Here is a 15417-nt window from a genome sequence, read left to right on the forward strand (position 1 = left end):
AAGATGCAAATTCAGTTAGCCAGGTGTTAATTGGGTTTTAAATATTTTTAAATGTATGAGGTATGTGTGCACTCAACCATTATTAATGTGAACTATCAAAACACTTGCTGCAGTTTTAAATCCTTTAAGTACACCTGACAGGCTCTACCCACTGTCTGTGCTGTCACAGAAATTACCATGTGGAGTACCCGTAGGTGTTTCACAGCTTATTAAACTATAATTGTGGAACGGTAATTACAGCAGATGCACTACAATGTCTGAATTTTAGAAAACAACTTCCCTTTAAGTCATAGACGAAGAGCAAACTTTATGTACTTTCCCTGCAATGACATGAGTCTATTAAAATAAAATACTGCTAGAGGTGCAAAATTCACTTTTTGAACAAATGTGAAAAATGATTACACTATCCATCACTTAAAATAAATACATTCACATTATAATCATAGCTGAGAAAAGAGGCACAACCAGAAGCACAGCATGTTAAAAACATCCCATTTTAGTAGATAGTTTTTAGTTATGTATTAGTTTACAGGTTTTGACAACCACTTCTGATTAATAAGGCAATTATATAAATATTCACATTCCCAGATAACTTCTTGCTTGAGATGTGGATTGTAGAAGCAAATGGGTCAACTGCCTAAGTGGACCACATCAACTTCATCAGACCTGCTGATCTAAGTGATCTGTCAGATGGCTTTCATCTCCCCAAACAGCTGATAATATAAAGACACAGAATCCAGTTCCCTAAGAATCAGATTTGCAGATGTCCTGTATTAGGTAGCTGGTTTGACTTATTGGCCAAAATATTCAGCCCACCATCAGCACCATAATGAATGTTGCTCAGTGTGTGTGGTGAGGGAGGGGAAGAAAGTAATGGCTGCTACCATCTCGACTGTTGTTGCTTTAAGTTTACCTTAATGGGGAATTCTTTCCTCATTGAGGTCAGCCTGTCTTCACAGAAAGATGATTTTAAAAATCATCTTATAATGAGCTGAGAACTGGCTCCATCTACCCTTCTAGGGATTGCTTTTAAGCATCAATGATAAAATTATTTCCCTGGTACATGGTAGTATTTAAGTATGTGAAGTGTAAGGGTTCAGAATATGTCACCTCAAAACACGCCATTTGGCATAGTGATTATTTTGAATTAAAGGTACTTGAGAAACAGCCAGTGCAAGAAGGACACTCTGACGCTCCTTTGTCCTCCTGGCAGCAGGGGATAAATCTCCCATGTGAAAGGTACCCTCTCTGAACCAGGAAGGTGGAGGCAAACTTACCACCAGAGACAGAGAACTCAGGGCCAAGAAAGCTGTGCAAACAGACCTTGTCGCTTCTTCACCATGTTACTACCTTTAGCCCAAACCTCTTTGTTTTATCAATTCTTCACAAATTTGTTGTTTCTTTATCTAAAAGATATAAAAGCTTCCTTCTCTGATCATTTCTTTGAGCCTTATATCTTTGTGGGGCTCTTAAACAGATGTATGTTATCAAATTTGTTTTTCTTCTCTCACCCTTTTTATTACAGGGGGCAGGAGGATCTCAGCCAAGAACCTAAAACGATAAAGGGAAATTTATTTTTTCTCTCCTAGAGAAGTACATTTAAATATCTAATTTTTGTCATCTTTGTTACAGAGAGCACCACTGTTACTTCACCTACTCCTTATAAGGATCAAATGAACAACTCAGGAGAAATGTTTTATGTTGATGGATCAATAACATATCATGGCGTAGACATTTCAGCACATACATTTCATGTGGTGAAGCTGAAACTGTAGTAAGACTGAATTTTGGCAGAAGTCAGAGGAGATACCCTACCAAGTTTATATATTGTTTGAGGCACAGTGATTTGGTCCAAGGAAGTTCAGATTTGAAATTAGAGAATGTGCATTTGCAGATTTACAATATCAAGCAGAGTTTTCTTGTGTAAAAAAAATTATCCTTCTAGCATTTCAGTTTTGAAATCTTAAGTTGGGAATAAAATAGTAAGCAAATGAGATTTTTTTCAAGACATAATTTGGATTAAGGAAGTACATGTGAATAAATATTGTTAAGAACTAACGGATGGAACTGGATGACAAGATTTATAGGAAGTTGAAAGAAATGTATCAAAAATACCAACTTTGTAAGCTTGGGGACTAAAAGTAGCTGTGGCCTTGACATATATGAGTAAATTTCACTGTATTCTGGAATGAAGATAATATTTTGGTTTGTATTATTGGATCTAAATTATAGTTATGAAGACAAAGAATCCTTCCAAGGAAAATCCTCTCTGAAATACATGGTAACAAAAAATGTCTTTACTTTTAGCAAGTTCCTTTCAATTGAATGGATTCTTTCTTTATTAATCCACCCTATTTGCCATCCACTTTTTTCAAGTTGTTTGTAAGAACTTAGCTGAACAATATTGCATTTTGACTTGTGTTCCCACATCTTATCATTTCTCCTGGCCTCTCCTGTTAGACTATGTTTTCTAATGCAACACTGTAAGCAGGACACCAACCTACAAAACATGTTACAGTAGTTCTCTTTGCTAAAGAGAATCAGTATTCCTGGGGAGTGCCTAGTCTTCAGCAAAAGAAAAATAAGCCTTTTGCTGGCTGTTGACTTCGTGCAAGGGACTCTACTACTCTTATGGGTCTTTGTGAAGATTAATAAAATTCCATTTTTAACTTGCTGTGAACTATAGTGAGTTATTAAAATCATTAGTATATTTTAATTATATTTCTATGACTTACTGATTTAATTTTATATTCTATATTCTGGTCCTAAGCTTTGTTTTCAAACTTACTTTTGTTTTTCACTATTCCTATTCACTTATATTTATGGTATAATAGAAATAACCTACTCACAATTTCTTATCTGCATTATTATTGTTACTAAATCCTATGACAAAAGTGCTCTGATAAATGACCCTTTTTAGGTGTATCTTCTGCATAAACCTTCCAATTGCACTCCACTTATTTCTGTGTCATCTATTCTGCATATCAATATACTGAGCATGCTTTTAACTTTTTTTTAATTGATATTCTATCATGACTGATAAAATGATATGTACTTGTTTCATGTCCAGAGTAGACAGTGAAGGTGACAAAGTTGTCTTAGTCAACTTAATATCCCATGATCAAAGTCACAGTTAATGCCTTTCTTGAGGCATCTAATGATTTAGGAAAATATATTTTATTTTAATTACTATATTGTTTAATATCTGTTTATGGGTCTATTTTTGTAACTAGACTTTTATCGATTCAACAGATTTTTTTTGAGCATCCACTAAATATGGCAGAACTAGTATGGGCATTAGGAACACAGCAGTTATCAAAAAAAAATAAAAATCCTTGTCCTCATGGATACAGACAGTAAACAAAGTAAGTAAATTAAATGCTGCATAGTATAAGGTGATAAACATTATGAAAGAGAGTGAGGGTGGGAGAAGGTTGAAATTTTAGGTATAGTAGTGTAGGAAAGGAAAAATAATTAGTAGTGTAGGAAAGGAAAAATAATTTTCCCGCTACTCTTCTGAGTTCTTGACTGAGGCCCTCTGTAATAAAGGACAGATTAATAAGAGAAAAACAAATAGAAGTTTATTCCCACGTATCCATCATGCATACATGGGACTTAGCCAGAAAAACTAACTGACCAAGATGGCCCAAGTTACCACCTTAAATACCGCCTTCAGCTAAAGACAAAAAAGACCAAAAAAAAAAAAGAAAAAGATATTTGTGGAGGGGACCAGTTACAGTAAACAGGGTAAGGTTTGTTATACACATTTAAGTCCTACCTTCTCCATTGATAAGAGTTTCTTGTGATTTAGAGACATCTTTCTCTTGGTACAAAGTGGGAGGCAATTACAAATGAAGATTTTCTTTATACATGTAAATTTCCTTTACAAAAGGCCAAACTTCTACTCTGTTTTCAGAGTGTGTCTGCTGTTACTCAAAAATAATTATTTCAAATTAATCTTCAGTCCAACGAGGCATATTCTGGGATGGAATATTGTGCTACCCTTTAGTGTTTGAGACAGGTCTCATTGAGAAGGTGATATCAAGGAAAAGATTTGAAGTAAGTGTGCCCTAGAGATACCTGGAGGAAGAGCTTTCTATGCAAGGAGGAAGTGTGTCTTGTTCATGTGGTTAGGGAAGACCAAGCAAAAGATACAGAGAAATAGGTATAGTCCTCATCAACCTGCAGAAAGATCATGCAAATTTTTACTTATTTTTTCAAGCCCTGTATACCTTAAGAAAAAATTTTACTAATACTTTTTTGCATGATATGGGGACAACTTAGAGAAACTTTAGTAGATGTATGTCATGATCTGACTTTATATTTAAAAAGAATGTTCCATAAGCAATACTGACAATGTCTTAAAGGGGAAATGGTGGAAACATGGAGACAAGTTCAGAGACTATTGCAATAATCCAGGCAAGGGATGATGGAGGCTTGGAAGGAGTAGAGAAGTGTCCAGATATTGGATCTCATTTGAAGGTGGAGACCAGAAGATGTTCTAAATGATTGTATTGGGAAAGTGGAAGAAAATAAGTCAAAAATGAGTATGTTTTTCTATAAGAAACTGGAAGAATGGCGTTTGCACCGACTACAGCATTTTTTGGAGGAGAAGATGAGGCAGTTATATTTTGGATGTTCTAGGTGGAAACCTGTTAGTCAAAGAAGATTCCAGAGTTCTTAGGGACCTTCAAGCTCAGTACTAGGTTCTCAGCATGAGTGGTGTTTAAATTTCTAAGTCTGGATGAGATCATTTTAGGAATATAGATTGAGAAGATGAATGATTTAAATATTTAGTTCTGAGATACTTTAAAGTTAAGGGTCTAAGGAGAAAAACCATTACAGAAAACTAAGAAAATAAGAGAACTAACAGGAGAATGCAAATTCCTAAAACAAGTTACAAAGGAAGAGATATATAGCCTATGTTAAATGCTACTGATAGGTCTAGTCAGAAGATAGGTTGACGGTAGGATTTGGAAATGCTGATGTTGGTGACAAACTTAGCAAGAGTTTGGTGAAATGGTAGGAATAAAAATACTGTTTAAAATGGGTTCCAGAAAAAGTAAGAGAAGAATTAGACAATGAAATTAGTGACAACATTGTTGAGGAATTTTGATATCAAGAATGACTTGGAGATTGGGCTATGACAAGAGAGGTGGGATCAAGAGATGATGTGTTTTACTTTTGGGATGATAGATGTGATAGGCTGAAAAATGGCCCTCCAAAGACGTCCAAGTCCTAAGTCCCAGAACCTGTCAATCTGCTACCTAACATATTTTTTTACCAAACACACAATTTGAAGGTGTGATTAAGTTAAAGACCTTTAGATGGAGAGATTATCCTGGATTATCTGGATGAACTCAATGTAATCACAAGGATACTTAGAAGAGGGAGACAGGAGAAACAAAGTCATAAGAAGAAAATGTAATGACAGAGCAGAGGCTGGAGGAATGTAAGGAAGGGACCATGAGTCAAAAAATGCAGACATCTGGCTTTTCATCCTAGAACCATGGCCCAGTTTGTCCGTAACCTCGCAGAGAAGGCCCCGGCGCTGGTCAGCTCTGCTGTGACTTACTCGAAGCCTCGATTGGCCACATTTTGGCACTATGCCAAGGTTGAGCTGGTTCCTCCAACCGCTGCTGAGATCCCTACAGCTATTCAGAGCTTGAAAAAAATTATCAATAGTGCACAAACTGGTAGCTTCAAACAGCTCACAGTTAAGGAAGCTCTACTGAATGGTTTGGTGGCCACTGAGGTGTGGATGTGGTTTTATGTTGGCAAGATCATAGGCAAGTGTGGCATCATTGGCTATAATGTTTGAAGACCAATCTTTGCTTTATTTGGGTGTTCTTGGACCATGTGTGAGCAGACTGCTATTTGAATAAAATAAGACAATGTGCCAAAAAAAAAATGCAGACATCTTTTAGGAGCTGGAACAGATACATAAATGGATTCTCTTCTAAACTTTGAGAACTAACAAGCCATATCAGCACCTCAACTTTAGACTTTTGATTTCAAGAACTGTAAAATTGCAAATTGATGTTTTAAGCCACTCAGCTTGTGGTAATTTGTCATAGCAGCAATAGCAAACTAATACAAGGAATATAACAGCAACTTGCTGTGCTAATGGGAATAATCCAATTGAGAAAGGGAAGTCAATGATGAGGGACAGAGAATAGGGATTTGCCACAATGCGAGACAAGGATGAAAGAATGGGCTTAATGAACAAGTATAGGTATTGGCTTTTCCTACAAATGTGGACATTAAATATATATATATATATATATATAAACGTAAATATTATATAAATTTATAATATTTATAAATATTATAAATATATATATGTATATATATATAACAACAGAATAATTGGCAAAGTGTAAGGTGTCATATGATGGTAAGTGGTAAGTGTAATGGGAACAATTCGTGGATGTTCTTTTCAGATTGCTTAATTTTCATAGTGCGAGGGAGGAAAAATAATTTTATCTCCACCCTTCTAGGTTCTTGGCTGAGATCGCCCAGTAATAAAAGACAAATTAACAGAAATAAAACAAACGGAAGTTTGATATTGATACCATGTACACCTCTTATATACATGGGATAGACCCAGGAAAACTGAGTAAATCCTCAAAATGACCACCACCTCAAATATCATCTTTAACTAAAGACTAAAGATATTGGGCGGGAGCGGGGGTGTGGAGGAGGACCATAATGGTAGGTTATCAAGAAAAACACAGTAAACAAGGGTAAGGTTGTCATGCAGAGTTTCTTGTAATTTAAAGTCATCCTTCCCTTCCTGGTACAGAGAAGGATACACCATTACAAATGAAGATATCCTTTATAAATGTAAATGTTTCTTACAAAAGAGTAACATCTACTCAGTTTTCAGAACTTCATCTGTGTCTGCTATTTCTTAAAAATAACTAGCTCAATATGATTAATATGCCAAAAAGACATATTTTGTTACAGTATATTTTGCTTCTCTTGAGTAGGTAAGATAGGAAATCATCATGAGCTCTGTAGGTATGTGTACATGGTTGATGGGTGATTGCATTTAACAAGGGTTGAAGTTTAGCCAATTAAGTATTATGAGGTTTAAAACGGAGCAAACGGTTTGATCATGTATGTGTAAACAGTGAAGAGAGGACATTAGTGTGTTGAGAAAAGATGAAAATGTGGTAAAATCTGTGGATTTTAAGTTATGGTAGGAAGGGTCCATAGAAGTCCTCCAGTGACAGGCCAAGATACCCATACATTCTTTCCTTTAGAAAGAGAAGAATTATGAAATGTTTAGAGTTTATCGATATTTGAATATTTCATAACACTTAGCCCTACTCTGATTTGCATTTCATTATTATTTTATTTTATTTAGACATGTACAAGGTTGCAAATGCATGGAAACGGGAGTAGTGACTGAGTTATACCCCTCCTAGGGCATATATTTATTTATATGTATGTTCATTCATTCATTTTACCAGTTATTTATTTATCACACCCTTAGTAAGTGTCTAATTCAGGTTCTATGATGACATGATCCCTGTCTGCTTGCATTGGGAGAGGGACACAGAAGAGAAGATAAAATCCAAATGGAAAGAACCAACTATGGGGTCATTAAATGCATGACAAGTAAGCCCACTCTACTATCATGGCTCAGGAAATAAGTCTCCAAATTGGATTAGGTGATTCAGGAAATTCTAGGAAAAGGAGAATCAAAGACCAGATTTGAAACATTTGAAGTAGAGCTTGGAGGATGAAAGTAGAGACTACTTTTTTCAATGTGTTTATCACAAAATTAGTAGGGTTCCAACTATAGATTGTATGATAATTACTATACTTCAACTATATTTAAAATATTTATGTTTTAATAAACAAAAGCAGGAATATATGTACTGATATACCTCAGATTTTCTATGTCACATTTTTAAGGCAATATGATTTTTTTTCTGTCAAATCCTGTTTAAAAGAAACTTGTAAAATAATTTTCCTCAAAGTATCTGAAAATCAAGAGAATGTTAATGAGATTTTTAAATGCTCACATTAAGGTCATAAAGGATTTAAAACTAATCATATTTCAGTGCTTAGAAAATTTATATAGACTTTGTGTATGTAAAATACACTCATTTATCTCCAGCAACATTTGTAAAACTAGTGCACCAAAACATGTGACCTAAAATATTTACCCTCTGGTATTTAAATTACACTGATCTATATTATTAATCATCCTGTCTCCACAAAGAAAATGTCTGCAAAGACTTAAGCAATAGATGTCTCAGATTTTAATACATTACTCATTTCCATTTTAAAATAATGAATTGGTAACCAAGGCATACTACAAATATAGGAGTTAACCTCATTTTGTAAGTTGTTAACAAGGGCAGTGTAAAAACCAATACAACAGGCCCAAAATGGAGACACTTACACTAAGCCACATGTCACCAAACCAAGATTAATTCCAATCCACTTGGAATCACCTGGTCAGCACAAATGAGGTAATCTGCCTTACAGATCCTGGCCATCCCCTAAAGGAAGGTGACCTTGCCACTAACAATCCACCATTTGCTAGTAAATTCCTTGTCTCTCCCCCTTCTGCCTATCAAAGTCTTTTATTTTGTACAGCTCTTTGGAGCTCCTTTCCATCTGTTAAATGGGATGCTGCCTGATTTATGAATCATTGAATAAAGCCAATAAGATCTTTAAAATTTACTCAGTTGAATTCTATTTTTTAACAGCTTTGGTGGCAGTGGTGGGACTAAAGGAAACTTCTGATGGCTTCAGGACAATGAGAAACAGGAATGGTACCCATGAACCCTTAGAGTTCTTTGTCTTCATCACCATTTCTGAAAGCTGTGGGTAAGTTTCTCTCAGTTCTGAGGTGCACATTCTTTGCATTGAGCTCCTGACTTAATTGGCTTTCCAGTCCAGAGCAGGTCAACTTGAGCTGGAAGACAGTTCCACCTGGAACCCAAACCCCTAGCTCTTGCTTCAGTCTAAAGTTCCATTTGTTAGAGTCTGCTGGCTCAGTCCCTTGTTGGGATTTGTTGATTCAGTACCCAGTTCCACACTGAGAGCTGCTGCTGATGTGCACCTGGGAACTTTTCTTGGCCAATCTGCAAAAACATCTCTTTGGTTACTGCTGTTGTGTTAATGTGCACATGAGGTAAAAGGTTTTGCTCATTAGAATCTAGAAAGCCAAAAGTTGCAAATTGGTGGGTACAAGACGGGACTTAAAAGCTGTTAGCACACTTGACACCAAACTCGAAGGCTCCTGTGGTAGGATAACTTGGTCATGAAACAGGTTAGATTGTCACTAGGTTACCCACCGACCTCAAGGAAATGTCCATGCAATGAAGTACACTGTAAAAGACCTTATAATTCCCAACTCAGAGGCACATCTCTCTTAGGTGTTAATTTTGGCATCAAGAAACCTAGACTTAGGTAAAGAAATGGAATCCTCAATTTCCAAAAAACTTAGTGCTCCACCTTCTGGCACACTTGCTTAATTTATGTCTAAGAGCTGTGGCCCCATAAGCTGTAGATATCTACAAAAATGACAAAATCTTACTAGAAACAACCTAAAATTATTGATACAATGTCCATTATGGGGAATGTCCTAAATAGACGAGATCTTTCTGTGAAGAAAGGTATTTAAAAGAAAATGTTCCCCAAGCAAACACACAGAATGGGATACCCAGTTTAAATGATATGCAGAAGGTCTCCAGAAGTCTTCAAGCTTCCAAAATAGCTTCATTAAAAATTAAAAGGCTAATGAAAATTAAAGAGATGACAGTACCTAAAGCAACACCTGGACCTCCCCCATTGTACCCTCCAAGGTTTCCCTCATTAAAACACTGGCCCAGAAATCAATGTCTCTTTTGCAGTCAACTGAGAAACTGGAAAAATAATATTATCCTCAAAGGTTTTGTGTAAATCCTTTGACACCAGCTTGAATGCCCTCATATTTACCTTCAAAGGAAGGTCCTCATAAAGGCTCCTCCCAGGTGATGGGGCTCTGAGCAGTTCTCTGGTATACTGCTACCAGTAATTCCCTTAGACAGCCAAGGGGAAAGTAAAATTAATGGAAACTAAAACTAAAATTAATGGAAAACCTTGCCAAATTCTGGGAGATACTGAAGTTACAGTAAAAATATGGCCAGACAGAAATGTAGGTTGCACTGCATTTATGGCTAGGGCCCTACCAATCCACTGCCAGCCCTCTGTAGGGTTGCCAAAGCCTTTCTTTTTTTTGGCTCTCTTCAGGAGTGGCTCTACATCTTGGGAGGATTGTATCCTTTGCACCCTCTTTTGGGACCCCTCTTGCATCCAAGGGTGTTGTTCAATACTGCCAGGAATATTTACTACTTTAGCTGAAACCTGACAAAATATTTGAAAACATTTTTTTTAAGTAGCTCTATGGACAGAAGTTGGCAAAATTGGAAGCTGATATTCAGAGTCTGGCAGGAACTTTGTTAGGCCTCCTCACCTAAGATAAATGTGCCGGGGTGTGGCATGGGGAGCATTCCAAAGACAAAGCTCTAAATCTAGAACATAAGGATCTTTTGATTTCCATTCTAGTTGAAGATCTTCTCCCGTATATAAAGAAGTAAATTTAAGATAATGTAGTTGGATGAATAGGTCAGTCCTTTTGAAGTCATTTAGGTTGAAACCCAATTCTTTGAAAAATTAAAAACAGCTGTCCATGTCATACACATCAAGTCTTTATAGGACCAGAGATGTGTGGCTCAGAAACAATTCAAAGCCCACCTATACATTTTACCAATCCTCAAACCTACCCTATTTATCTCAAAAGGCTTGTAGGTATTATAAAATTATGGCCTTATGACACAAACCCCTTCTTGGAAGATCCTGCATTTTTCTCTGTGCTTTTTAGGTGTAAATGTTCTACCTGTTCTTCTCCAAGAACTCTTATATAGGTCATATCTTTGAAATGCAAACTTCAGAGCAGTAACGCTCATCAGAAAAAAAGGGCGGGGGAGTCTATTTGAAACTTAGACAAATGAAAAATCATAATTGTCTTCTCCACAAATATTAATAAAAAACTTTGGCCATCTGAGCAGGTAATCTTAATTTATTCCATCTGCCAGGAACATAACTTGGATTTAACTGTTATTTTATAAACTAATGAGTTTTGCATTACCTTACCTGTCACATGGTTAAAATTTTAGAATGGAAAGTCTCTGTTTGCAACTGTCTGTATATTTATGTGTGTTTATATATGTGTGTTGTAAATGTGTGATATTTTTCTACCTCCAGATGGTATTGCAGAAGTTAATTTTTAAAAGAGCTCTACTTAATTGGCTTAAAGAAAAATAATCATTATCAAATTAAGTATTTCTAGACTCAGAAATATTGAAACTAAACCAAATGTTTTTTCAAGTTCATACGAACATGGATAATCTTTGGTAAATAAAAGCCAGGTTAAGTTTAGTTTAATTAAAATAGACATGGCTTTATAGTTATCAACATTGAATATAATGCAGACATACAATTTTTATCCTGCCTGGATTTATTAGTCAAATAAGTTCATGCTACTTCTGTTATGAAATTTGTCAGCAAGAAAAATAGTTTGGACTGATGGCTAACTTCGTCTAATGTCTCATGAAGTTTTTGTGGGTATTCTCAACTTAATTGTTTGGAAAAAGTGAGTTAAATAGATGAAAGTAGGATAATAATTTTTAGGTGAAATTTTCAGCAGTAATTATGTTTCAGGGTATTAAACTTAAATAGTTTCCCCAAATATTTTGGGAACTTGAAACCTTAGAATTTTGCTAAGTTAAATTAAATAATGGATGATCATTGAATATGGAGATTATTTCCAAATAAAATAAAATACTGAAACAAGTACTGAATATTGGCTTATCTACTTTTGGCTTCTTATTACTGAGAAACTTAAGATATTTGAATGTATTAGTAAATATGTTTTGTGTCACCTTGAAAAATTTACTATGACAAAGAATATACTTCTAGAAATTATGAAATATATTTGTAAGTCTGCAAATCCACAGAACGCTAATGTAAGAGACAATCTGCAATTACTTACTTCTTAGTTCTTAGTTTTCACTAGCAATTAAGAATTCTAAACGTTAGGAATTCTAATCTCTCCATGTAATTAAAACTACTTAGAAATAATAGAGGTGAAAGGAAGCAACTATTTATGAAATGTAGTTAACAGAAGTAGAATGATTGTTGCAGAATGAAAAAAAGGAAAAAAAAATGAAACATAGGACAAAGTTGTAGAAGTTTTGTGGAAAGGGATCTTAGGAAAGGAATTTTATGCATGGTCAAGCTGGATAAGATTGGGATGAATTTATTTAAGTTTTTATATCAAAAGTACACTGGCACAAAATTAGATTTTGGTTTTCTCTCCATTAAAAGAAGAAAGAAGTTTTGGACTTTTGGTCTGCTTTTGATAACAGATGGTGAAAGTTTTTTTGTTTTGTTTTGGTTTTGTTTTTGCTTTTGTTCTGTTTGTTTGTTTGTTTTAAACATTTCAGTTATCCACCTAAGCAGCAAAGATGTTGTGTCTTGCCAAAATAATTTACAGTGCTTCACATTAACTTTATCAGGTCTTTGATTACTTAGAAAACCCAGTCTTCTCAACATCAAAAGAGCTAAGATTTGCTCACAGCCATGTAACCTTCTGTATTTGCCTTCAACATCTTCTATTTTCACTTTTGTTAAATGTATTTATTTTTTATTGAAATGTAGTTGACATACAGTTTCAGCTGTACAACATAATGATTTGACATTTGTATACATTGCAAAATGATCACCTCAATAAGTCTAGTTACCATCTGTCATCATACCAAGTTAAAACACTTTTTTTCTTATGATGAGAACTTTTTTTTTTTAATTTTATTTATTTATTTATTTATGGCTGCGTTGGGTCTTCGTTTCTGTGCGAGGGCTTTCTCCAGTTGCGGCAAGTGGGGGCCACTCTTCATCGCGGTGCGCGGGCCTCTCACTATCGCACCCTCTCTTGCTGCGGAGCACAGGCTCCAGACGGGCAGGCTCAGTAATTGTGGCTCACGGACCCAGCTGCTCCGTGGACCAGGGCCCGAACCCGTGTCCCCTGCACTGGCAGGTGGACTCCCAACCACTGTACCACCAGGGAAGCCCTGATGAGAACTTTTAAGATTTACTATCTTAGCAACTTTAAATATACAGTAAATTATTGATTACAGTCACCATGTCATACATTACATCCTCATGACTTCTTTATTTTATATCTGAATGTTTGTACCTTTTGATCACCTTCACCCACTTTGTCCACCCCCTAACCCTCTTCCCCTCTGGCAACCACCTATCTGTTCTCTGTATTTTTTAGTTTTGTTTGGTTTTGGTTTGGTTTGTTTGTTTTGTTTCTTTAGATTTCACATATGAGTGAAATCTTACATTATTTGTTTTTTCTATCTGACATATTTCAATTTACACTCTAGGTCCATTCATGTTGTTGCACGTGGCAAGAGTTCATTCTTCTATAAGGCTGATGAATATCTTTGTCTATTCATCCATTGCTAGACATTTAGGTGGCTTCTGTATCTTACCTGTTATAAATAATGCAATGAACATAAAGTTGCATATATTTTTTTTGAATTAGCGTTTTTGTTTTCTTCAGATAAATACTAACAAGTGGAATTTCTAGGTCATATGGTAGTTCTATTCTTAATTTTTGAGGAATCTCCTTTCTGTTTTCCATAGTTGCTGCACCAATTTAAACTCCCACTGACAGCACAGGAGGGTTACCTTTTCTCCACATCCTCACCAACATTTGTTATTTTTCTTCCTTTTGATAACTGACATTCTGACAGGTGTGAGGTAATATCTCATCGTGGTTTTTATTTGCATTTCCCTGATGATCAGTGATGTTGACTTCTCTCTTGGTGATATTTATTTGGATCTGAATCCAAACAAAATGACAACAAAAGCAAAACTAAACAAATGTACTACATCAAACTGAAGATCTCCTGTACAGCAAAGAAAACCATCATCAAAATAAGAAGACAACTTATTAAACGGGAAACCATATTTGAAAATCATATATCCAATAAAAGGTTAATATCCAAGCTATATAAAGAACTCATACAGCTCAATAGCAAAAAAACCCCAAACAATCCAATTAAAAAATGGGTGGATAATCTGAATAGACATTTTTCCAGAGAAATCATAAAGATGAGCAACAGGCATATGAAAATATGCACAATATTACCAAATAGATATTTTTGATAAGCTCCCCCTAAAAAATATTTATATAAAGTTTTTTTGACCTTGAACTAACTTTGAGATTTTTCAGAGGGGCCCTGAAATGTCTCAAAAAATTTGTTTTCGGGCTTCCCTGGTGGCACAGTGGTTAAGAATCTACCTGCCAATGCAGGGGACACGGGTTCGAGCCCTGGTCTGGGAAGATCCCACATGCAGCAGAGCGACTAGGCCCGTGAGCCACAATTGCCAAGCCTGCGCGTCTGGAGCCTGTGCTCTGCAACAAGAGAGGCCGCGATAGTGAGAGGCCTGCGCACCGCGATGAAGAGTGGCCCCCACTTGCCGCAATTAGAGAAAGCCCTCGCAGAGAAACGAAGACCCAACACAGCCAAAAATAAATAAATAAATAAATAAATAAATAAATAAATAAATAAAAGATTTGTTTTCTCTCCTTATGTAAAGAGAGGTGTTAAACTAATTAGGCTTATTTAAATTACATAGGAAGCATTATCAAATAAAAACAATAATTGTGTTATATTTGTATAAATACACATTATTAATATGTGTTGTAGAAATTGTATGGAATTTCTAGAAATATTATGTCCTATTATACTGTTATCAGCCATAATTCCAGTTATTAACTTAAAATGTTGTATATCACAGAAATAACCAAATTTCCTTGTCAATTTCATTATGATAAACTCTCATCAGATCCTTATCCGTAGCCATTTTTAAACCTTTGTCATTTACAAAAAGCTATTATTTTACTCTAATGCTTTTGCAAAAGTGTTCTTACAAAAGTGCTTTATTTTCAAGGAGATTCATAGAAAGAATTTTGACAAGTACAGGTTTCTGATAACTTTAAGACCATAAAACTGAACTGTGGTAAAAATGTACAGAACTCATAGAAAAACTGGATTCAAGTAAAACAAGTATTAATCACATTGGGCTGAATGAACAAAGGAGCGTAATGATAATTTTTATGACTTTTTGTTTGAATCATTGCTGGTTCATTAATGTTTTGCTTTTCCACATTTAAGGAAAACTTTTCTCTTAAGCTATCTAGGACTGAATATGATAAAGTATACCTTTGTAAGTGTTTACTTTTTCTCCCTACCTGATACCCCCCTAGAATTTGGAAACCCTTAATTATCCTTTTCATGGTGATGTAGTTAAGCATTTTCATAAGTTGGACAAGAA

General features: G+C 35.4%; 1 pseudogene across 1 annotated transcript; it reads left to right on the forward strand.

Annotated features, from left to right (window-relative positions):
• Positions 1–2055: 2055 nt before the first annotated feature.
• On the forward strand, positions 2056–11222 carry LOC309631885 (ATP synthase subunit g, mitochondrial pseudogene; annotated as a pseudogene). The gene has a single exon. The product of its transcript is annotated as an ATP synthase subunit g, mitochondrial pseudogene (transcript).
• Positions 11223–15417: the final 4195 nt, after the last annotated feature.

The sequence above is a fragment of the Balaenoptera borealis genome (genome assembly GCF_965194805.1).
Source record: "Balaenoptera borealis genome assembly, chromosome: 7".
NCBI lineage: Eukaryota > Metazoa > Chordata > Mammalia > Artiodactyla > Balaenopteridae > Balaenoptera > Balaenoptera borealis.